The sequence below is a fragment of the Phalacrocorax aristotelis genome, chromosome 1 (genome assembly GCF_949628215.1).
Source record: "Phalacrocorax aristotelis chromosome 1, bGulAri2.1, whole genome shotgun sequence".
Taxonomy (NCBI): domain Eukaryota; kingdom Metazoa; phylum Chordata; class Aves; order Suliformes; family Phalacrocoracidae; genus Phalacrocorax; species Phalacrocorax aristotelis.
The window spans coordinates 121,671,815-121,694,907 of record NC_134276.1 but is presented as its reverse complement, the minus strand read 5'-3'; the positions used below and the strand labels follow the sequence as shown (position 1 = coordinate 121,694,907).

The 23,093-nt window shown below is 39.1% G+C and overlaps 1 long non-coding RNA gene across 1 annotated transcript in view; it reads right to left on the bottom strand.

Moving 5' to 3' along the window:
* Positions 1-10,407: 10,407 nt before the first annotated feature.
* The window catches only part of LOC142052152 (uncharacterized), a 41,253-nt gene continuing 28,567 nt past the window's right edge, over positions 10,408-23,093 (bottom strand). The window contains exons 3-4 of the long non-coding RNA XR_012658741.1: positions 13,514-13,643; positions 10,408-10,551 (exon numbers count right to left, since the gene is read on the bottom strand). This is a non-coding gene — a long non-coding RNA (uncharacterized LOC142052152). The remainder of the gene's footprint in view (positions 10,552-13,513; positions 13,644-23,093) is intronic.

Genomic DNA, 23,093 nt, shown 5'->3' with positions numbered 1-23,093 from the left:
TAGAATATCATTAATGTGCATTGTAACAGACTAGCTTTCACTTTCAAAAGTATCTATGGACAGTCAGAAGAACCACAGACCTTGACAGTCTGTCGAAATGAAACTGGCTGTGGAGTACAGCACTTCGCAGCCTACAGCCACACGTGGCCATGCACGGGAAGAAAAATGGGAACAAGGGGACATTGACCATGAACATGTAATTGCCAGAAGTTTAACAGGGCGTAGAATTAAAAGGCAGTTTGGGTTTTTGTTTTGCTTTTTTTTACTTCTTTATTATAATGTCCGTCAATTGCTTCTCTTCCTGAAAGTCTGAAGACAGACTGGTATCCCAGGGAAACACATCAGTGAAGGGAAGACAAAGACTTGGCTACTTAAAACCAGAAAGCTTTCTTCAGATCCCCCAAAGCAGTTACAAGTCTGCTGGGGAAGAAGTAGCCAAGGAGAGCTTCACAGCTGTCCTTACTGGTGAATTAGAATTCCAACTAGTAAATTAGAAATCCAAAATAAATTAAAAAAAATATAAAGAGACAATTTTAGGAATTGTTAATTCTTAATTTACCTAGAGGTGATAAGGCATTTTCCGGGAAGCTGAGAATTATCAAGCTGTGTGTGTGGTCACCACTTATAAAAACTACCAACCCCTTCTCTGTTTTTCCAGTTTCCTCCAAATTAGGAACCTACAGATGCTTCAACTTCCTCTGGATGCCTCGATACGGCATCCTTGGGATTGCCCAGGTACAGCATTCAAAACTCCTCATGCTACACTCAGATGAAGAGAATTCACACACAAAGTACATATGGGCTTGCAAACTTGGGCAGTATTGGTCTATGAAACTGGGTACAGACTTTTTTTTTTTTTTCATTGATAACCCTTTATATTATTGCAGGTTTTAATGTTACCAAGTGCTAAGGGGACATAAAACTAGCATCTTAAATTATTGCCTTGTATATGGAGACAGAGCCTCACAGTCTGCTCCTGGGGTACACTTTCATAATCAGTTAGGGAATGTATCTTTGCAGAATTAGAAATTGGAAGTATAATAATCTGTCTAGCACAAAATAGAAAATAGCTTAAGTGTTAACAATGTATTCAAAAAACTCTCCCAAAGTTTTCAACAACATTGAGTTTTTATTAAAATGTTTTTTCAACATTTGTACATATCAGTTAGCCACAAAAGGCTTGGGCTAGATACTTTTTCCTTTACTATTTCCTCTTTTCACTCTCCTGAATGGCCAAACCATGAGCAGATCTTCACTGCCCCCTCTTTGAATAGCTCTGCTGTTTTAAGATGATACCGTTCCTCCCTCATGCTGCTTTTTACAACTCTACCACCAAAACTGGCCTAAGAAAACACAAGAGCACTCCTCAGTCCCCCAAGTGCAGACCCCTGCTCCTCATCTCCCACCAGGCCTTTGGCACTGAGCTGCCAAATTTTGGCCACAGACCCTGCTGAGGGGACATCAGCCTCGGGCACAGGTTGGTACCACGCAGCTGTGGAAACCCACCTTTCCCACTGCTGCAGATGCTTTGACAGCATGCAGATCCCCTTGGCTCTAGGCAAGACCAAAACGTGTCCTCTGGTATTCAGAGACACAGAAATTGGTCCGTTTGGCAGCTGGCTGTCAGAGACCACTGCACGTTATCTTCAGGGTTTTAATTAGCTGTTGGCTATAAGGGCACAATCAATTCTCAGTATAATCACCTAGTGGCAAATATTCTGCCTAGAAAGATCGTCTCCTACTGAACTCATGCACTAAAGACTCCAGTAAACTCAAGTTCCTCCCTGAAATTTGGAGAGCCCAGTTCCTGACCTGAGATCAAGCAAATTTCACAGGGAATATCAAAGGGATGTGAAACAACCTGAGACCATAGTAAAAGAAATAAAAAATTATGAGAAATTCACTCCTTTTCCACATTTCTCTAACCCTATTGCAACCCTTAATCCATTTACCTTTATTATGCTTACTCTGTGTTTGAACTGCAAAGGATACACAGCTCTTTTTGACGTTCTTATTTGTTTGCCATTTGTGCTAAAAACCTAGGCAGTTGGGGTTTTTTTTGTTTCTCAGAGATCAGTTTCTCAATTCTTTTGAGTGGCAAAATTTCCATTTGTTTTGATCATTTGGGCTTTAACAGAAAAGAATCACATTAACTCCAGGTGGATTTTACTTGTTTTACACCTTTCAGTCGCAGACTCAGTGTTTTTGTCTTCTTGTTTAAGTCACATTCGGATTTTCTATTTCACTGTGAAGTCATATATTGCAGTTTAATAAATAAACCGGCATTTGCCTTCTGTTTTTCAGAATCCTACATGGAATTGCCTAGTTGGCTAAACTTTGTTCAGTCTGTTTCTGAATTAGGAAGATGCAGGTGTCAACAACCACGTGAATCAGTCTTAGATTGCTCCATACGGCATTGCATCGAGAGTAGGATGTCTCTCCTGAATAACGCTCCAAGACAACAGAAGGGCCAGCATCATGGCTTACCCTGTTATATTGCAACACCATTTCTCTGCTACTGCGCATTTCTCTATGATGGTAGATGAGTTGCCTAATGCATAGCTTTTCATCAACACCTATTAAATTTGAGGTAATCCATCGTCTGGATATGTCAAGGTTTGATATTTAAAGCTGTTGAGGACATCAAAGCCCTGCTGACATTAAAGTTGAACCTACTCTGAACAAACATGGTACTATGCAACAATAAAACACTCTGAGAACTCATTTTCTAAGTGTCTCAATTTGGTACCTGAAATAAGTGGAAACTGGGGACTCCATACAGTGCCTTAGCTATATGTCTGTACAACAGGAGCGGCTGCAACCACAGCATGGGACTGCTGCTTCAGGAAAAAGAGTGATGGGACCACTCGGGCATTTGCATGGAAAGCCATACTACACAGAGAGCACCTAACTGTTTTTTTAATCTTAATAACAAGCTACAAAATAGTGCAAACAGCAAAGAAGTTGTTTACACTTTGGACTCTACACTAGGTCTGTCAGAAAGACAGGACTTTTGGGCACAATCTGTTAAAGCACCAGCAGCTTTTAAGGTGAGGTGGAAAGTTCAGGCTCCACAGAGGGCAATTGTTCTTTGTCACCAGAGAGCTCAGAAGGAAAAATTGTTACTTTCAGCTGAAAATGTAAAGCTGAACTAGAGTCATACCACCAGAAAGACTGTTTGCACAGTTCTGCTTTTATAGTTACTGTCCTTTGATATCTGGGTGAGAGAGTATTAATGTGCCATGGTGTACAGGAGTCCTCTCCAATTTATCCACTTGACTTCTCACATCTTTGCTTCCCATCTGAACTCTTGTAACATTCTTAATCAAAGGTCACAGGAGACGCTTATACACAGGCAAACCTTACATACGGCAAGGCAAGGTTATCACACCTGATAAATCCAGACCCTCTCTAACACTTCAGAATCCCTCAGAAGAGAGAGGCTGGACTTGGGGACATTCTCAGTTGTTTTCAAGCAAATTCTTATATCTACGTATATTCACACCCCTATAAATATACACTTATATAAATGTATATATATATTTTTGCACATTTTAATTCAGTAGGTTCTAGGAAGACCACACCTATTTACCAGGTTATTTTTTTTCAAGTAACTAAAAAGCCAGCATTGAAAAGTGAAAAAAAAATAAAATTAATGCTTCCCGTTTCCAATCCAAATGAAAAAAATCCCTCCTTTTTACATTGCAAAACTGAATAATTAATTTTCAAAGCAAAAAACTTTTCAAGAGTGTTTCGAAACGCTCATGGGAAAGACATCATATTTCATTCAGCCCTAGCTTTTGCTGTCTTGCTCAATATGACAAAAGTCACCAGCAAAAGAACAGGAATACAATGTTGTTTCTTGGAGGATAAATCCTCTCAGATCATTGCTGTGAGCCATATGCCATGCATTTTTAAGCATCTTGCACCTAACATCAGCATTAGGCATCTGCAGGAAGAATCTTTCAGGGAGCACTCAGCATCCCAGGTTTTTATCAACAGACTGGACTGACTTCTGGAACCCGAATACCAGAAACTGCCCCTTGCTGGGGTGAATCTAAAGACAACTGCTATGCATTTTGAAAAATGTTCATGGAGGGGTGTGATTTTTTACAATGCTGCTCACTATGACCTTCGATTATGTTTAGCATGTGAATACATTCCATTTACTACCTGAGGGTTTAAAAATGATTTTAGCCTTAAAGGAATTATTTAACTGATAGAGAAAATGAGGCACAGGAAAGGTCAAAGAATCCCTCCAGTTTGCCTGCCTGGCTCTAGTAGACCTGCAGAAAGGGAATTAGGTACACAGGCTATTTCCTTCACTCCCGTGGATGGCACAGTTGAGCATATAACCTCCTTCAACCTCCACTGCAGTGTTCCTCTGAAAGAATCACGTGATGCTCCCAAAAGCTAGGGATGCTCTTAATGGCATTACAGTTAAAGGAGACTAGGCTAGTACTAAAAAAACCCCACACTACAAAAATCTCTTACAAATGGTAAAACAAAATAATCTCCAACTCAAACAGATAAATAATGGGGAAAAATAAGCCATTTTAGACCAAAATTCTGACAATGTCATAAGAAAAATAATACAAAGCTTAAGAATATGCAGTACCCCTTTGAATCTTTGGATCTTCTCTACACATCGCAGTTCATCATGCACAGTTCCCCTACTGCAGCCATTCTTATTAAAGGTGAGCTGTTCACGTTTTTTTTTAAGGCATTTCTGGTGTACTTATTGTAGAGAATTATGTTTATTTTTCTGTTGAACACTATTTTGCCTATGTCCTCTGTTGCTTTCCTGATGCTTTTTCTTCCCTTGCATTTTTTCTTGTATTCCCTCTTCCATCCCTTGTTTTTGGGTTTGCTCTGGACTGAATTACAAAGAAATTATAAATCCTATTCAGTGTTGTTATAGAAATGTTTCATCTTGTATTCTGAAGTGTTGACCCCATTGTAGCTGACAGCTCTTTTCAGATCTCAACAGTTAATTTCTTCCAATTTGAACTGCTATCTCATATGGGTCTTTCAGTAACATGATATCAGAGCAGAAAAGATATCGCGGTCCACTGCAGGATGTAGAAAAGACCATAACCCTACAAAGTGAGTTTTTCGATTTCCTTTGACTATGTGTGATTTGGGGGACAATTCTTCCTTCACAGGGGTGCCTAGTGTTGCATAGGGTCTTACCTCATGTGAAGCAGCACTTCCAAGTAACAAATACGAATTTGACTGCTCCGCCTCAAAGCAAATGACAAAACTCCAGCTGATATTTACTGCAGTAACAGGAGGATAAGATTTTGATATTTACACATATAGGTGCATATACAGAAACACAAAACACATAATCATATTGAGAAGCACATAAAGCATACTAAAAAGCTCTCACATATTCAAAGCTGAGCTGCTGAGTTCATTTGCACCTCATCAGAGAAAAATATTGTTTCATAACCACATGCAAATGTTCATGCAGAGGAATATTTGATCTTGGGAAGCTCTCTTTCTAAGACATAAGGGGTTTATTTCCTTCTTTTCCACATTTGCCCTCATTTTCAGAGAAAAAATGTTTTTTTATTCAGAAGGATAACCTGCCCATGCTATATTCTATCCCATTGGTAAATCATCTGCCTTCTGAGTGTAAGGGAGTTTTCACTCTCTCCTAGCTCTAGCACCCTTTTTTCCCAAGATAGCTGCGACTGCTTCAGAAGGGTGCTCTTTGTCTATTTCAAATTTACTTGTTTACTCTTTAAAAAATTATTGTTCAGAAAAGGTTGAATGATGTAGTTTCTTTTTTGCTCCTGTTCAATTTTCTTCTAATCAAAATCTCTATCCTCTATACAATACAAAAAATGTCATTTAAATACTGAATAAGCAACATTCTTAAAACTGTCTGAAAGCCCTGCAGAATTATTAGGTCAAAGTGAACACACAGCGGTTGACTTCCAGCTGCCCAGGTTAAAATCCACTGGGGAAATAATTGCCCTGGAGACCCATCTTAACCTTCCAACACCACAGCAATCATGCCCGAATTATCCAAGCTTTCTGCAAACAATAGCTTTTGCCCTAAGACGACAGTGACCTGGTTGACCCTTCTCTGTTCCAGCCTAGATCACAGGTGCAGGCACACTGGAAAAACGGTTTTCTCGGGCTAGAAATAAAGGAATTGGTCAGTGCGCGACAGTCTTATTAGTTCCCTTTCCCTTTGACAACAAAGAAGGCATATAAGTCAGTGGCTGAAAGACAGGCAACCTTGATAAAATGTTTTGGTTTTAGTCAAATTTACAATACCTGACTACCTGAACTGGGAATCGGTGGGTGAAAAAGCATTGTTGAGTTTCTTGTTTGCTCCCACTTATTGACACTGCTGTGGGGTGACAGAACAAATATGGTTCAGGGAAGCCTGTTTTCAGTATGCAGAACTGAAAATTGTCACAAGCAAATCACAAAGAATGACACCACCATTGGCCTATATTCAATAACTGTTGTGAAATTCCCAGACTCTTGCCTTGGAAAAATTAATTGAGGGGTGAGGGAAAGAAGAAGAAGAAATGAAGAGGAGGGGAAGAAACAAAATGCTTAATTTTGTCACAAGCTTGCTCTTGCTTTAACGAACAGAAAAGTATCTGTTACCTGTTCTTAAGATTGGTGAAGTAAGTGCTTTATAGGAAAGAGTAAGAAGATCTAAATATAAACATAATTCTAGGTCCCCAGATAAAATGATGTTAACTCTGTGTGTGTATATGTGTGTGTGTGTGAGAGAGAGAGAACACTTTCCTCCACCCCAAGTTACTTCCTGGTCTACTTAATATTGATTCAAATAGTGTAAAAAGTTATATCCATTGCTCTGGGATGCAGAGGTGTTGACTGTCGTTCAAAACCTCATTAAGCACCCAGTAGATATCTCCATTGCAAGGAACAAGTAATGAAATCAAGAAAATCTGATATCTTCTTGAAGAAAAAGCATATAAGACATGCAAAGACAGTGGCCTCTCTACTTTTCTGTGGTGGAGCATGACTCATGTGCTCCTTCATCCATTCTTTCACACACACACGTACCTTTGTACTCTCAAAGGGAAAGGGCAACACAGGGCAGAAGTAAACACCTGAAGAAACAAACCAGATAAAAGAGAAGAGACATGGCAACATGAGTGTACCTGTATTAATGTACACACTTTTTAATTAGCTAGTAGTAATCTCTGAAATCCAAAGGCTGAGCTGAAAACACTGATGAACACATGAATACCTGCCGTCGAAAAAGTTGCATTGCAGGGATGGTGGCAACCAGAGTCTCTTTGAACCGGTTAACTGTAGGAGGTGGAAATACAGTGCAAAAAGGAAAATAGTACGGGGCAATAGTTTCCACACCCAGCTAAAAACTCATGTCAGGTGGTCTGACTATGAATACTCAGTAATGTAATTTCCAATGTAAATTGCTGTTTATGTACACAAAGAAAAAAATGTTGTTCAATCTTTCATACCTGCTAGTAACTTTTGTGTGTCTTCTGTGTGTGTGTGTACATGAAAATAAATATTTATGTATTCATTATATATATGCAATAAAATGTGAATAAACCAAATACACATAAAATTCAGCGAGAAAAAAACCTCTTCTGCAGTGCTGATATCAAGTATGAGTGAAAGTATGAGCTTCCTGCAGACTGCACAGAACAGAGTAAAACAGAGAACAGAGTAAAACAGAGAACAGAGTAAAATCCAGAAAGGACAAAAGAAGTCACCAGTAAGGAAACTAATATGGCTGTACATACCACTTGTATGACACAAGGCCCACGTGCCCATAGCTGAGACCAGTATCAGTGTTGCACCTGCAAAACAGCTCAAAGTCTCTTTACATGGTGGCTGGGCTGGAGCTGAGCCAGCAACAGCGTTGTTCTGTCCGAGGCCAAGCTAGTACGACTGTATTCCCAGTGTGGGAAAGGCCTCAAGGTCTTTGTAACTCTGATTAGATTTTTAGTGCCTTAACCTATTTGATTGTTTCCAACAGCAGCGAGTGTCTCGCACTGTTTTCATTCCTGGTGTTCTCTGATTAACTCATTGAGCTTTTTCTGAAGGAGAAAAAAAAATCCTCTTCGGACACATCTTTAAAAAACTGATTAACTTCTATTCCAAGGTAGGAAGCAATTCTGATACTCACAGAGGGCTGCAACCTTGAAGACAGTTCAGCTGGCAAGGAAATTACTCCCACCTTCTGTATACACAAAGCTGGATGCCTGAGCATGGAATAGCCTCTCCTTCCTCCTTTTAACTGAATGTCTCTGATAATATTTTCATAGAATAGGCTAAAGTAAAATTACCATGAAATCCGATGTTGACTTGTTTTATTTGTGAAAAGGTTTTTCTTGATTTGAAATGTGAAGACAAAAGAAGTTCTTTGAAGCAGAACTGCTCTCTAAATATACACATCAGTAAATTTGCCTGGCTCAACATAAACAAGGTCTCTGTTTATCAGTTCACCAGCTCTTGAAAAGGTTATGGTACAGCTTTTTGCAAAACCTGTGGAGAATCCCACTGGAAATGTAACATTCTCCTACTCCTACTGATACAGATGGGAAAAACCAGGCAAACTTGGAGACTAATGTCCTTATTCTGTAACACTGCTTTTATATGCTAGAAACCAATGTGCACTGTTCCTCCACAATCTGTAATCTGGCTCATTACAGCTTCACCATTAAACCATGTCTAAGCCATAACAGAAGTACAAACCTGTCAGGATGTAGGGCTCTTGCTCAGAAGCATCAAAGGGAGTTCTAGGGCTGTCCTAACCAAACCTTATTACTGAAAAGGTGGTCTAAAAGTCACCATCCCAGTGTGAGAGTGTACCTCCCCCACAGGGACAAGAAAGCAAAGGCTGAGGGAAGTAATTGGAGAAATTAAAGATCCTCAGAAAGCAGGAGAGAGGAAGATGCAGAAAAGAGACAATGAGCTATAGTGTGGCCAGTCACCTATACATGGCTGCTAAACAAAATCTGTCTTGCTTGCCTCATTCAGCCTTGAAAACCCAGACTAAGTAGCTGCTAACAGCCAAAGCAATGCCCATTGTGCCTCTCTTAATGGTTTCTTTATAATGGTTATAGACTAGGAAACCCTAAAATTTGAACCTCCTAGTCACAACCGCCTTAAGTGTATCTGAGATCACTTAACAGACAATTTTTACAGTACAGCTGAGGAGATTTAGCTGCAACCTTTCCCTGAGGTGGAATGTCTTGCTTTTCTTGCAGTGACCCAAACACATTTTAAGCAGAAGACTATTTTGTTTATTTTCAGTCGGGTTAATTTTCTGCTGCTGTAACTCCCTGAACTATCTTCCCAAGTGCCAGGCCACTATTAGTGCCAGCACAAGGGAAGAAACAGGAGTGCCTGGTAGAGGTGAGAATGAGTCTATTTCTTCAGAAGAGATCCTGAGCTCAGCATCACTGCACAACTGCACTATCATGTTCCTTTTGGGCTTGCCAGAGCTGATATGAATGCATTCAGCTGTCCAGCCAAGCACAACAGCTCTGTGTCCAGGGTAGCTGTTTTAATTTTCAAGACGGCAATGCTGTATCATAGAACCAAGTCCCTTCTCCTGCCACCCCCCACCCCGCCCATACATACGTGTTGGAGATTGGCTCGGCCCCAAGCTCCACCATTCATCAGGAAAAATGAAACTGAAATGCACAGAACTAAGGGAATAGAAACCTTGTTTCTTCTTGTAATGAACTGCCACACTGTACATGCTGCGAATGTAGTCCAAGACTTCATATTTTTAAAAAAATTGACTAATGGGAACTGCCCATAACTTGAGGGCCCCTGCATTGCTGTTTTGGTTTTGTAGCTAGTCACCTAAATAAGAAATGGCCTTAGAAATACAGCTTTGGCAAGGATGATAATATGATTTCAGATTGCTCCCTGCTGCCAAACTGTACACCTGACTCCCGTTTGCAATGAAACAGTTAATGTAATTGTAGGGCCCTGATCTAGTCTGAGTCTTTGTTTTACAGGGCTTATCTGTGCTACATCACTTTCTCATTTTTTCTAGAACGCCAAAAATGTGTTTCCTGTTGCACACTGTAACCTAACTCTGGGAAGTTATTAATAAAGGTATCCAGTGTTTTAACTCTGAGTGACCAAATCCAGTTTTATGCCCTGTACAGAATATTCCTCTGAAACTATTCAAGGAAAATTAATGTTATTTAGCCTAAGGCTGAGAAGCAACAAGAGAATTAGCATGCATGTCACTGTGTTCAAATGCCTACAAAAGTTGACAATTCTATTTGCAATTATAATTCCAGAACTGTCCAGGGAGATGAGAGACAGGCAGGTGCAGGCTAGCCCAAGAGGGAAGCTGCTCTAAGGCAGCACATGTAACATGAACAGAATGAACCTCTCCCCTTCCCTGGAAAGAATTTCAGCACATGCTTTAATGAAATTGTTTCACACAAACCTGAGTATATTAAAGAAGAGAGGCAACAGAAGGCAAGTAAAGTATTAGCCTGTGCATCTTCTCCAAGTCTTCTGTATGCCAAGGCAGCAACAGCCTCATTGTCCCCTCTGGAAAAATGAGGAATTGAACATTCACATTACAAAGCAATGAAAGAAGTGCTCTTACTATAATAATTCAGGGAAAACACTGATGGTACTGGAATTCACTAGCAAGGAACAGCTTTTGTAGCTGGCTAAATGCAGGAGGGAGGCTTGACAGAGGCCATTTTGGCAGAAAAACTAGATGTTACGTTCAGTGTATTCTGAACAAGTACTTGGCACACAAAATGAACTCAGCTGAATGCATTCAAGAAGCAACAAGCTGTGAAATGTGTATTTAGCTTAGTAGATTGGCAACAGTAGCTTTAGGCAATGAAAGGACCACCTAGTTTCTCTGGGCTGTTTCTCCTGTTTGGCGATCTTTCTTACTGTAGTTTGGCCCAGACAGTTTATATACAATTGATATAGTTTATTCTTCTGTAATTTGCCCATTATTAAAGGCAGGGCTGATTTTCCAGTGAAACATTTATATTACTTAGATATTAACTAACTTGGTAAACCTTATTAAAAATTGTCATAGAATCATAGAATCATTAAGGTTGGAAAAGACCTCTGTGATCATCAAGTCCGACTGTCAGCCCAACACCACCATGCCTCCTAAACCATTTCCCGAAGTGCCACGTCTACATGGGTTTTTTTGTCACTGCAGAACATGGTACATTTCTGCGTAGTCATCTATTTAGCATTGTTTTTTACCCCTGAGAGAGTTATGGCTGTGGCGATGGTGGTAAAAAGGTGTCTCTGCAGTCCCTAACACATAATCTCTGAAGATCTGGGAGTTAAGTGTAAGGAATGCTTTATACCCTGACTGCTTGTAGTGAAACATGCCTCTAAGGACGAGACAATTACAGATCCCATTATGTTTCTCCAGCAATCTGATTTGTTTGGCTAACAGTACCTAATGGAACAAATTCTACGTGAGAGCAAATATTAGCTCCAGGCTATGGATTACAGGAAAGCTGAATATAGACATATACTGGCATGAGCCTGAAGGAGCTCATGCCCATCTGACATACAGCCTGTACAACAGAGTAATACCGGGAGGTGCTGCATGGACCTTTTTTTAGCATGGAAGTGTATGGTGTGAAGGTAACATGATTCATGGAAATGAACAGATGCAAGGGTGCCTTTCCCCAAGGACTAATCCTTATTGCTTTCCTTATCCATGTCATTAGAACAACATATTTATTTCATCACTTTTCTATGCCTTTTCTACTCCTCTTTACATAAAAGGAGATGCAGATTTGGGCTTGGTTTTTGTTTGGTTTGGGGTTTTTCTCTCTTTTTTTTTCCAAAATCTCTATTGAACGTATTCATAGCCAAAGTTTGAGTAAATTATACTATTAGAACAATGAATAAAGCAAGTATTTCTTATTTAATGGCATCCTTTTTAAAAAATGTAGTTCTGAAATTTTTTTATTTGTTTGTTTTTGTGAAAGAGGTAAATATTTTTCATCAAAATTTTCCCTCAAATTCTCCAATGCTATCATGAGGTGCATTTCTTCTAGAGCTGTCTATTGATTCCAAATAATTTGGGGCTGAAATCACCAGATTAGCTAGACTACAGGAACTAGCTACATCTCTACTTTAGGGGTATATATTCTTCAGAATAATATATAACTCTTACCTACTCATAGCAAGAATGTTGTATTTAAAATTTACAGTCATTGAAATAAAAATTTTGGACATAGTGTAACAGAACTGTAAACAAAGTTGTTCTCTTAAATTACACTTTATTTCTAAGACGGGTTGTTCTGGGTTTTTTTTAATCTACTGAGGAAGCAAAGTTATTTTATGAAATGTGAAACTCACACAAAGTTGCACAAACTTGAGCTGTGAATTGGATTGCTTTCTAATTGTTCCTTCACACAGTTTTTTCTACAAGTTGTTTTTATTCAATAACGTCTCCATTCCCCCAACAAATCTTGGAAATATTGAAATAAAATCTGTTATTTAAAAAACAAAACATCATTGGGCCCTGACATTTGCTTACTAGATTTTCAGGGTTTTTTTCAGGGCACTTATTTCTTCAAGCCCCAAGACCTTTCTGTGTGGCTTCTTGGTTTAAACCTGTGCCAAAGTTTCTCCTCTCACTACATGACCCTGTCACCTGACTTTAAGAAAAATACCTACTATTGAAAAATATGTGATACAATCATGGTTTAGCAATGGCTGGTTAAAACCAGGCATGAATGCTAATTAATTTCAAGTGACAGGCACCTGTATTTAATGCTGAGGGACTTAGTCAGCAGTACTTAGAAACATGAATCTGAGATCTGGATAAAGTTCCCATTCTTTCATACCCCCAAAATTTAACATCCAAATCTCATTTGGTTTCCTCTGATAAACATCTGGCATCTTAGTATGTAAATTAGGTCTATTATAAACTTACTGACCAGCCCTACTACTAAATGCTTGGCACAGTTTATTCTGTCCTTGCAAAATATAAGTTGTTTACTCGTTTTTTCTTTATTTAGGAGGCTGATTATAAGTGGATCCATCAATAGCCAACATGATGAACCAAAACAGGCACTATCAAAAATCAGTGCTGTTTGCAGATTTCTAATGACGGTACAAAAGAATGCTTGCATTCAGGCAACAGGCACCATCTTATCACTTAAAATGTGATATATTAAATACAAGACCAGAACACAAAACCCACAAAATATTCAGCAAAGTTGTTCTTCCCAGGAATTCACTGGACCCAGTACTATTGACATGCCATTTAATGAAATCAAGTTATTTAGCACTCAAGACAGGTTAAGTGAGAACAGAAAGTGCAAAAGTAGTCCACTAACAAAAAGCCCATTCACTCCATTGAGCAGAAGTTCAGCTCTTTTATTTGCATTAGGTCAAATACAGTATTCAACCCAAAAGCAAAACCAGACTTGACTACTTTAAACAGCTGATGCATTACTGAAAATAGTCATGTTAAAAGTCCTTCATAACCCAAGCCGATGGCAAAACTCACCCATGGTGCAATTCCTTTGACTTCAGTGGAGCCTTCCTGGCAACCACCTCTGCTGTACTTGTCCCAGTGCCAAGCTTATGCAAGGCTGTGCTGTGTGTCTTCTCTTGATAAATGCCAGCACTGTAGAGCTCTCAAAAATAAAGAAAAAACATTCTTGAGTAATCACAACAAGATGAGAAACGCAGACACACAAACTGCAGCACAGCAGATAAACAAGAATTTACAGCTGTGCTATATACAAGCACTTAACAGAAGTCTTTTCTTGTATTTTAAAGAAAAATTTAAATGTCATAAATAGCATGAGCTTCTTTCTAGTAAATGAACTACAATTTGAATCTTTCACCTCTCTTTGAGTCATAATTTTTCAATTAAAAATAGAAGAGGGGGGAGACAGAGACTGACTGACTTCATATGTAGAGACACTGGCCCTGACTTCAGGGGGTGTAGGACTTGCAAATGTACTACTGCAGCTTTAAATTCTGAAATATTTACCACTGCTACATTAGGTACTGAGTAGAGCAAAAGCTTCAAGGCTCAGAGAAATATGATTATCAGTTTACATTCAGGTAACATGCCCATAAATTACAGTTACTAAGGGCTTCAGAAAGCCTTTAAATGTGAACGTGAAGACTCTAACCTTCTGTTTTATTGAATTTGTGTAAATGATTTCCACATGCTTGTAAGGCAGTAGAAGGCACTAAACATCATTTACAAAGCAGTCTGTAGCACCTGTCTCTCAGAAGCTGACCGACATGAAAGGAATGCTGTGCCAGCACACAGTCTGGCTGAAGATCAGTAAATGCAAATTCCTCCAGTAGCTCCATAAAGTCAACATCTTTCAGTTCCTATATGTTGGAGCTTTTTTTTAAACAAATCAGTCTGGGGTGTATATATATATATATGTATGTATGTGTATATATATATGTATATGTAAGTATGTAAGATCAGTTTACCTTTCACCCCCTATTTCTTTGAACAATAATAATTTCTAAAAACTAGATGTCAGCTGTAATCAATGAATGCATACTTAAATGTCATTCTTTTGTCTGCTTACAGACAATGGTTAACTTTGTACATTCACATATGTAATGAAACTGTCCTGCCTTCCTGACATGGTCACCTGCTCATTATGATAAATAAAAATATGCAAAGGCTGGTTTTTTAAAATAAAATTTAAAATAAAAAGCCTGAAGAGCTTGTAAGTAGCTGTGTACTCAGCATTGCTTAATAACTCATTAACCAGTAGTCTGCTAAAAAAACGTTGCCACAATAAGTTAAGATGAACACAAATTCTATGAGAATATATGAAGGAACATTTCAAATGAGGAACAAGAAAGTTTTAAAGTGAATATTTACTGAAATCTGATGCCACTAAATAGCTTTATTGCCTTAGGCAGACAATTTAACTGCTGCCTCAGCTTACCCATCTACAAGGATAAGGAAATGTCTCCTTATCTGAATGAATAATTTTCACAGAAAGGTAGTATAGTTCATGATGGAAGGGACCTTTGGAGGCTATCTAGTGTAATCCCCTGCTCGGAACAGGACCTACTCTGAAGATTTCAAATCCAACTTCAGAATTAAATCAAGCTGCTCAGGGCCTTGGCCGGTCAAGTTTCAAGTACCTCCAATGGTGGAAATTCCTCAGCCTCTTCAAGCAACCTGCTCCAATGCTTTATGAACATTCATTTGTCCCAATTCCAAATGGGAATTTCCTGCACTGCAGCTTGCACCTGTTCCCTCACATCTCATCACCATGCCCCACTGAAGACAGTGTGTCTCTGTCTCCCCTACACCCCCCCCAGCAGACAGCAATAAGGGCTCCCTCACTTCAGCTTTCCCTTCTCCAGGCTGAACAAGCCCAGGCCTTCCTCATACACCCTGTGCTCCAGCCCTGACCAGCACGGTGAGGTACTGGGCTCCATCCAGTACCTCAGCCTATCTTGTACTGAGAAGCCCCAAACAGGGCAGACAGCTCCAGATGTGGTCCCACCAGTGCCAAATAGAGGGGAAGGATCTCTACCCTCAGTCTGCTGGCTGCACTCCTGCCAACAGCCCAAGACATGGTAGACACACCACTGACTCCTATTCAAATTGCTGTGTTCCAGCCCAGCTGCAGTACAGGGCACTCAGCGGCGCTGAACTCCATGGAGGTTGCTGCTGGCCTGTTCCTCCAGCCTGCTGAGGCCCCTTTGAAGGGCTGCCCTGCCCTCCAACACACTGACCACTCCCTCCAGTCTACTATCATCTGCAAATTTCCTAACTGTGTCCTCTCTGCCATCACCCAGGTGGTTAATGGAAACATTAAACAGTACTGGCCCTCTGGGTCAGGGAGCAGGAAAAGCAGGGCTGTTTCACAAGGGAAGATGCACCAGGAGCAGAGGGTAGCCACAACACAGGTGGGGTGCGGGTTCACAGGCTCTGAGCAGGACTGGTCTGGTGATAGAGACAGGGTCCTTGGACAGCCCAGTAAACATCAGGCGAGGCAAGGTAATGAGTCAGGTCTAGGGTCAGTTTAGGAAGTGCAGTGATGGAGTGAGGGCAGCAGGAGCTGGGGCTGGGCACATACCTGGCACCACTGGGGTGACTTCCTCACCAGAAATAGTGCTCTGGGGCTGGGGACATACGGCACTTGGGTGGAGGTCCTAGCGGGGCTGGTTGGGGAAATTAAGGCCTGTGGCTGTCCCCAGGGTCCCTACACCTTGAGGCACACAAGTAGTAACCAGCCTGCAGCACAACTTCATGGTGCTGATTACAAGCCGGTGGTCCAGCCAACTTTATCTTAACCAACCCAAGACGTATTCTGAAGTGTTCAAAGCCTCAGAATAACTGCAGAAATCGTTAAGTAGTATTTATGTAAGAACGAATGACAAAATATGCTTTTTTATTCTGCCCAAAAGATTTACTTAGCTAAATTATCAAAATTTGAACTTTATCTGACAGAGAATTCCTGTAGAGAGATGTCAGAGACCTTTTAGCAAGAACGTATTTATTAACAAAATGTACTTACATTGGTACCAGATGGAAGATTTAGGCAGGGAATAAGAAACTTAATTTCATCATCTGATGTGACACTGAGTTGCTACTTCCTATTTTTTTTAAATAAATGAGAAGATGGTGTATTTAGCTAAAGAACAAGTCAATGCTTGTGTTTTTCTTCAGTTAAAGCATAAATCCCTTTTTCCCTTCCTTAATTTCTCTATTGCTATCCTTCATCAGATCATCCACATAAAACATAGTTATGTAATGTATCACTCCCTTAACGCAATCATCTTATCAACACCACATGATCACCTCACTTTTTTTAGGTTTTATGGAATGTGACCCCAGTGCTGTTACTGTAATGTGAATTTTTATTTCTTTTTTATGTAGTGCTCTCCTTAAAATATCTAGGTAGCCAAGAGTGTGTTAAATTACAGATGTTGTCAGCAGAAATGTAATGCACCCCAACAGTATTTAGGAACAGAACATCAGAAGCGGAGGACAGACTAAAAAGAATACATTGTCCATCCCACAAAGCTACAGAAAGCAGCTCTTCAGAAATAAGTAGTAGCCTAGGAGCTGGGCTGTAGGAACCCTGAGCATAGAGCAGGCAGGCTCAGCTAAGTAGCTTTATTCAGTCTCCCAGGATCCAGCTCTCCCATCTGGCACTGACATAACACCACACTCCTCCTCAATATCTTCAGCTCTAGCGATGTGCAGCTATTGTGAAAACAGATTTGTTTATTTTACCTCCTTTTTACTAAGCTCCTGGAGAGCTGCCCTTCTGTGAATATTTCAGACAGGTTTACTGTTCCCATTACATCAAATATGTGCACACTATTCTTCTCTGTCTTCTGGCAGACAAGAATACACATCTGCATTCCCGCAAGCTTTACTTCCAGTGGCAATCAAGGCGTTCATATCTGAACAGTGTCAGATACACCACCCTAGCAAGCGAGCTGCTCTTCTGGCTACCCAATACCATCTGTGGTAGCATAGTACTCTAATCAAACGTGTTTTTCTATTATATGAATTTCTGGGCAGACTAGCAAACTACTATTTTATCTTCCCAGTGATTTTGACAGAAGTAGTTACATACACCTTTCAGGCTTTGTCCAAATATGGTTTATATTTTTAGTTATTATATTAATGTTATGTAGTTTAAAAACATAAGACAGATATGAGATTTCCAGGTTCATAAATCTGGTCTCCTGCTATTGTAAGCAAGGATGTCATACAATCCTGCTCATAAATGTATCCAATTTAATTCTCCATAGATTTTCCTTTTTTTTTTTTTCATTTTGAATCCCCCATTACCACCGAAAGGCATACCTTAAGCTTACATCATCTTCTGCTCTCCAGCCCAAATGTACTCAGAGCCATTGAAAAACCTGTGTTTCTTGTACATAGTCCTTTCACTTAGCTATCTGGTTTTATTCTTCTCACCCCTTTCCCTCCCTTTCCTCCTACATCAAGTAATATAAATAGAGGATTTTCAGCCTCCTTTCAGTGAGAGAGGGTCATCCCAAATCATCTCTCCATCTCTTCTGTTTTATGGTTCAGCATCTGTGATTACAGAAGACCAGGACTTTATACTGTATCCCAAATGTGGTCTTCTTCATAGCCAGGCAGAAAAGTATTAATGTTTCCCTAAGTCTTTTGGAAGAATTTTGCCTGTTTTATGTGTCTTTTCCATGGGCACATCTTAACTGCAACTGTCTTCTGTGTGTGCTACAGCTACAGTCAGACTATAAAACCCAGTTCTGGTGAAGGGGGAAGTCTACGCTCAGAAGTATCCAAAGCTGACAAAATGTTGCAGCTTGTAGGGGCTAAGGAGATTTTGTGAGCACCTAGTCTGATGCTGGTTGATAAAAATACATTGATGTAGTAGGAGAGTAGTTTTTAATACAATATGGCTTTTACATGCTAGGGTTCTAAAATTTCATGACAGTGGTTGTAGAGTTACAAAACATTATGTTATGCAGTTCAACACTGCTGCAAGTTCAAAACAACAACCGAATATTGTTACCTTCTGACAGATGCCTGTCTAGTGGGTTGAGTAAAGCAAATTGGTCTCAGCCCAGTTCTCACCTGAAAAGTCATCTTCATGGAAAGCTTCATACTACAAATTTGCATTAAGTGGTGATTGTAGAAGAGACAAAGATTGAATAGACCTTTTGCGCCACATCTTTCATGCCTATAGGCAATCTGTCTTGGTCATGGTTGAGATATTCTGCTGAGAAGTAGAGACAGGGGTGTTTATCTTCCCTCCCTGCACCCAGCTGTCTTCTGAAGAGGAGCAAATGGAGATGGAACACTTTCCAGGAAGAATTTAGTCAGGTGAACTTATTTTGCTTCAAGTTCTTTTTATATGCTTATCTCTCAGACTATGTTTGCAGAAAGATATACACATTTTTCAAAATTTAAGACCGTTATTGAAGGTGTCATGTGAAAATGTTACCATTTACATGCAAGACGACCTAACAGACAGGGGCAGAGGAGGGAAGGGTTTAAGTATATCAACACAAAATAAAATGGTAGACATTTCATTCACCTTTCCATAGAGTATTTGCTTTACAGTCTTTTCTTTTAACACTCTTGAAACGTTATTTTCTGCATGACATTATAACTTACTTAGACGCATACTCATTTCCAAGTGTGAGACTAAGATATATGCATCTTAACCTCACAAGGTCTTTTTAAATACCGATTAAATTAATATTTCATTGTCTAAACATATGATTTATTTGTTTGCTCAGCGTTTTGTATTTTATACCTCTGCACACACACAATTAAAATGCATGAGAAGGGACGAAGGGAATGTAAATGTTATTCGTTTGAGACCTCTAGAAATATCACCCACAATACTTCCATTTAAATTCATAAGGAGATCCTTACTTTTCCAAATTTCCTGGTTTATTTTCACAAATAATATAAGTAATTCCTCATCCAGTAGAACATTATCATGAAAGAGGTATAAAAATGTTTTACTGCTTAATTTTAACCCTTTGCTGTACCTTCAGTGTGTTTTCCTTCCATTCTTTTTACTGGCAACTGCCTAAACAGAAAATCCCCAAAATTGTGTAAACCTTCCACTCAAATTGTAAGTAACTGATCTGAAACATTCAGGATCCTAGCACAGGAGACGAGAAGGTGACGTAGTTTCCTGGTTTCAGCTGGGATAGAGTTAAATTAGCAATAGTGGTGCAAGGTTAGGACAAGAAAGCAAGCAAGGTGCGTAGAAACTCTAGTGAAAGAAAAAAAGCTGAAGCAGAAATACAGTGTGTGTGTTGAAATAGATGAAAAAAGAAACAATAAAACTGTAGCATGAGAAGAGCTGTAAAAGAAAGAAGATTCATCCAAAATCTTCTACAAAAAGTGCAGTAAGTAGTGTGTTTAACTGGAAAGAAATGCCTGTTGACAACAGTGAGAGTTACCGGAGAAAGAAAACAAAATAAGATTATATCATGGTAACTGAAGTTACCTAGGGACAAAAAAAAATTACCAACAGAAATTAATGTGCTGACAAGGCTGCTACTCAGATGTGATTGGCTCATTCTTGGTCTGCAAAAGAATGCCAGTATTAACAATAAAAGTTACATGTCCAATGAATGGCAAAATTATGTGCAAATTTCAAGGTGAACTTTTGAATTTCAGGGCTTGTAAGGAGCTGCAGCAAGTTGATGTGTCAAACTTATTAGCATTCAACAGTCCCTGCATGAGCAACATTCCCTTTTGTGCTGTGAATTTAAACTTTCACAGCTCCTAGAATTATTTTATCCAGAGTGCTGGGTTCCTGGGGTTTTTTTTGTGGGTTTTTGTGTTGTTTTTTAATGGATAAAAGAAATTGAAAATAAAGGACTGACAATCTAAATAAAAGCTAGCTACCAGGCTTTTTGCAAAGAACTCTATGGCGTTATTTCTAAAGCCTGTTTACAGAGTTAGAAGACAAAAATTTTCAACCTATAAGATCATTCTTAAACCTTTGTCAGATTACAGATGAATGTATTTGCTAGGGGAAAGTATGCTGGCCAGGATGAAAAGAGCATCCTGCGTACTTAAGAAAGGAAGTCTCCTATGTAGCAAGTGCCAGCTGTTAATGCAGGAACCACAATTTACCTCCCCTCCCACAAAATAAAAAGCAGTTCTTTTTGTGACTAATTTTTTAAAGAATTAGATTATTTTATCTGCTTCTAGAATTCTTCAGTTTTTTCCTTATAAACACATGCTGACAAGAATGTGATAAAGCATTGAAAAGATGCAACACAATCATTTCAGATACTGTTGTATCACTGAATGATACAACAATTCACAAGTTATGAGATATCAAACCAGTCCTAGGCCTGCTCCAGCTGTATGCATTAGGGATTTTACAGAATGCGGGCTTAACCCTTAATGCATTTGCTGAAAAAGAGAGGGGGGCAAGGGGGAAGGAAGAGGATATACATTCCTTTTACTGCAACATCCAGTTTGGCCTGAGCAATGGCCACATCGAATATCTGCCAGTTTACTAACTCCTATTTTCAATGCTCTGAGAATACTAAGTGATGCTGAGCATCGATCTTTAGCACATTTCTGTGTTCTGAATAGGACTTATTTTGCCTGATGAGTCTTTGGAGGTAGGCTATATATAAGCACAGATTTACAAAAGGTTGTTTAGCAAGTATGAGCAGGTCTGATTTTGGTTGTGGTTTATTCTGCACTTACACTAATGATGACCTAATACTTGTTATGAATCAAACCTGTGGGGTTAAGCTACTTGAACACTATCAGCTTAAAGATGCATGGGTTGTGGATTCCATATTATCTTTGCATAACCTGAGAAGATTATGGCCTGACAGAAATATCTATTTCACTACTTAGGCAGATTAAATTCGGTTTAAGGGGTATACCTTTGTCTTTAATCCCTGCTGCAATTCATTATCTCCAATCACAGGGTGTAATAACCTATTGTGCCAATTATACTTTTTTCATTTCTCTACAATTCGTCATTTTTATTTGATTTCAGGTATAAAATGAAAAGTACCAACCAACAAAATTACTTAGGACCATAATGACCTAGTACAACGAAGCCATTCATCATCAGTACCAAGTGTTGCTCTGCATAGATCCTACAAAAAGTTTAGATTAATAGCTTTACACAAGTACTGCTGTAAAACATACATTAAACACTGTGCCAGATCCTGAGGGCTGCTGAGTTTGAATTAATAACAGTTGGAAGTCTTTTTTGCCACTCAGTCTGGATCAGAATTAGCAATGATTCAGCCCAATCAGACCCATTTAGGAAAGTCTTGACCCTAAAATTCTTTATGTACAGAAACATCTCACAAAATTTAGCAGGAATACATTGAACAGCTGTGGCTCCCAAACAAGAAATGCCAGCTAGGTCATGCTGGGAGATGAGAAGAAATGCTGAGAGGAAGAAGTTGACACCAATCATTAGACAGTCTTTCATGATACAATTTCCATACATGCACAACTATTTGCAATTTACATTTGTTTATAATAAGGGAAGAGAGACATCCATAAGCAAGAGCACCACCTTAAATACAGAATTACCTACTGGACAGCACAGAAAACCCTCCCTGTAGTATTATTATAACAGACTTGTATACATGTATGTAGTTTGTTAATTCTGGCAGCAATCTGGTTTCTTAAATTATTCCAGTTACCAGATGCCCACACAGATTCCTCATTCACAGTACCGATAACAAAGTATTTATTATCCTCCACTAAGACGTGCATACAATTAATATATAGGAGCCCCAAAAAGAAGATAACAAAGGCAAGCTCTGACAGGCCGCATTGTACGTATGCATTGCATTGTCCCCATTTCCAAAGTGTCTATTAAATATTTGAACACTACACTGCTAGAAGTGAGGTGCCATTCCTAGATATGTGCCAGCTAAACTGTATTTCAGTTCACTGGCTGAAGCAACCAAAGACATCTACCACACTCTACAAATGGGCATCCACTTACAAACAAAATCTGATTCGCGGTAGCATTCTCATAAGTGGATACAGAACATTAAATAAGTAGCTATATGAAACTCTTCTTACTTCTCTATGGATGAATTACTTAATATTACACTACAGCATTAGCAAAGAACATATTTTAATTGCAATTGCTGACTACAAAAAGCTAAACTTTTCCTTAAAGATACTGAACATCCTCTGTAGAAACGCTTCTATTCGTATCCAATACCTTAAAGAATTACAAAGCCAACCAGCAGATCAGTTGCACAAAATATTTCTGTATCAACATGTAGCAGCATGCTTTGTAACCAATGAATTAAGATTTTGCTACTTTCTAACATTTTCCACATGTACTGAAAGACACTAGAGAAAACAAGGCATATTAGACTGTCACCATTTAATATGAGGGCCGTGAATTTACACTGCGGTTGATTTAACATACTCTATTCTATTTTTGTGTTAGCTCTTCTGTCTGTTTTTAGTGATATAAATGAACACAATCTTACTGCAAGCATTGTGCTGCATAAAGATCATGTTCCATATGCACATGTAACTTAAAATTGGCCAGGATTTTTTCAAAGAGGGAAAAATAATAAGCCTCTTCTCACAAACCTTTAGTAGT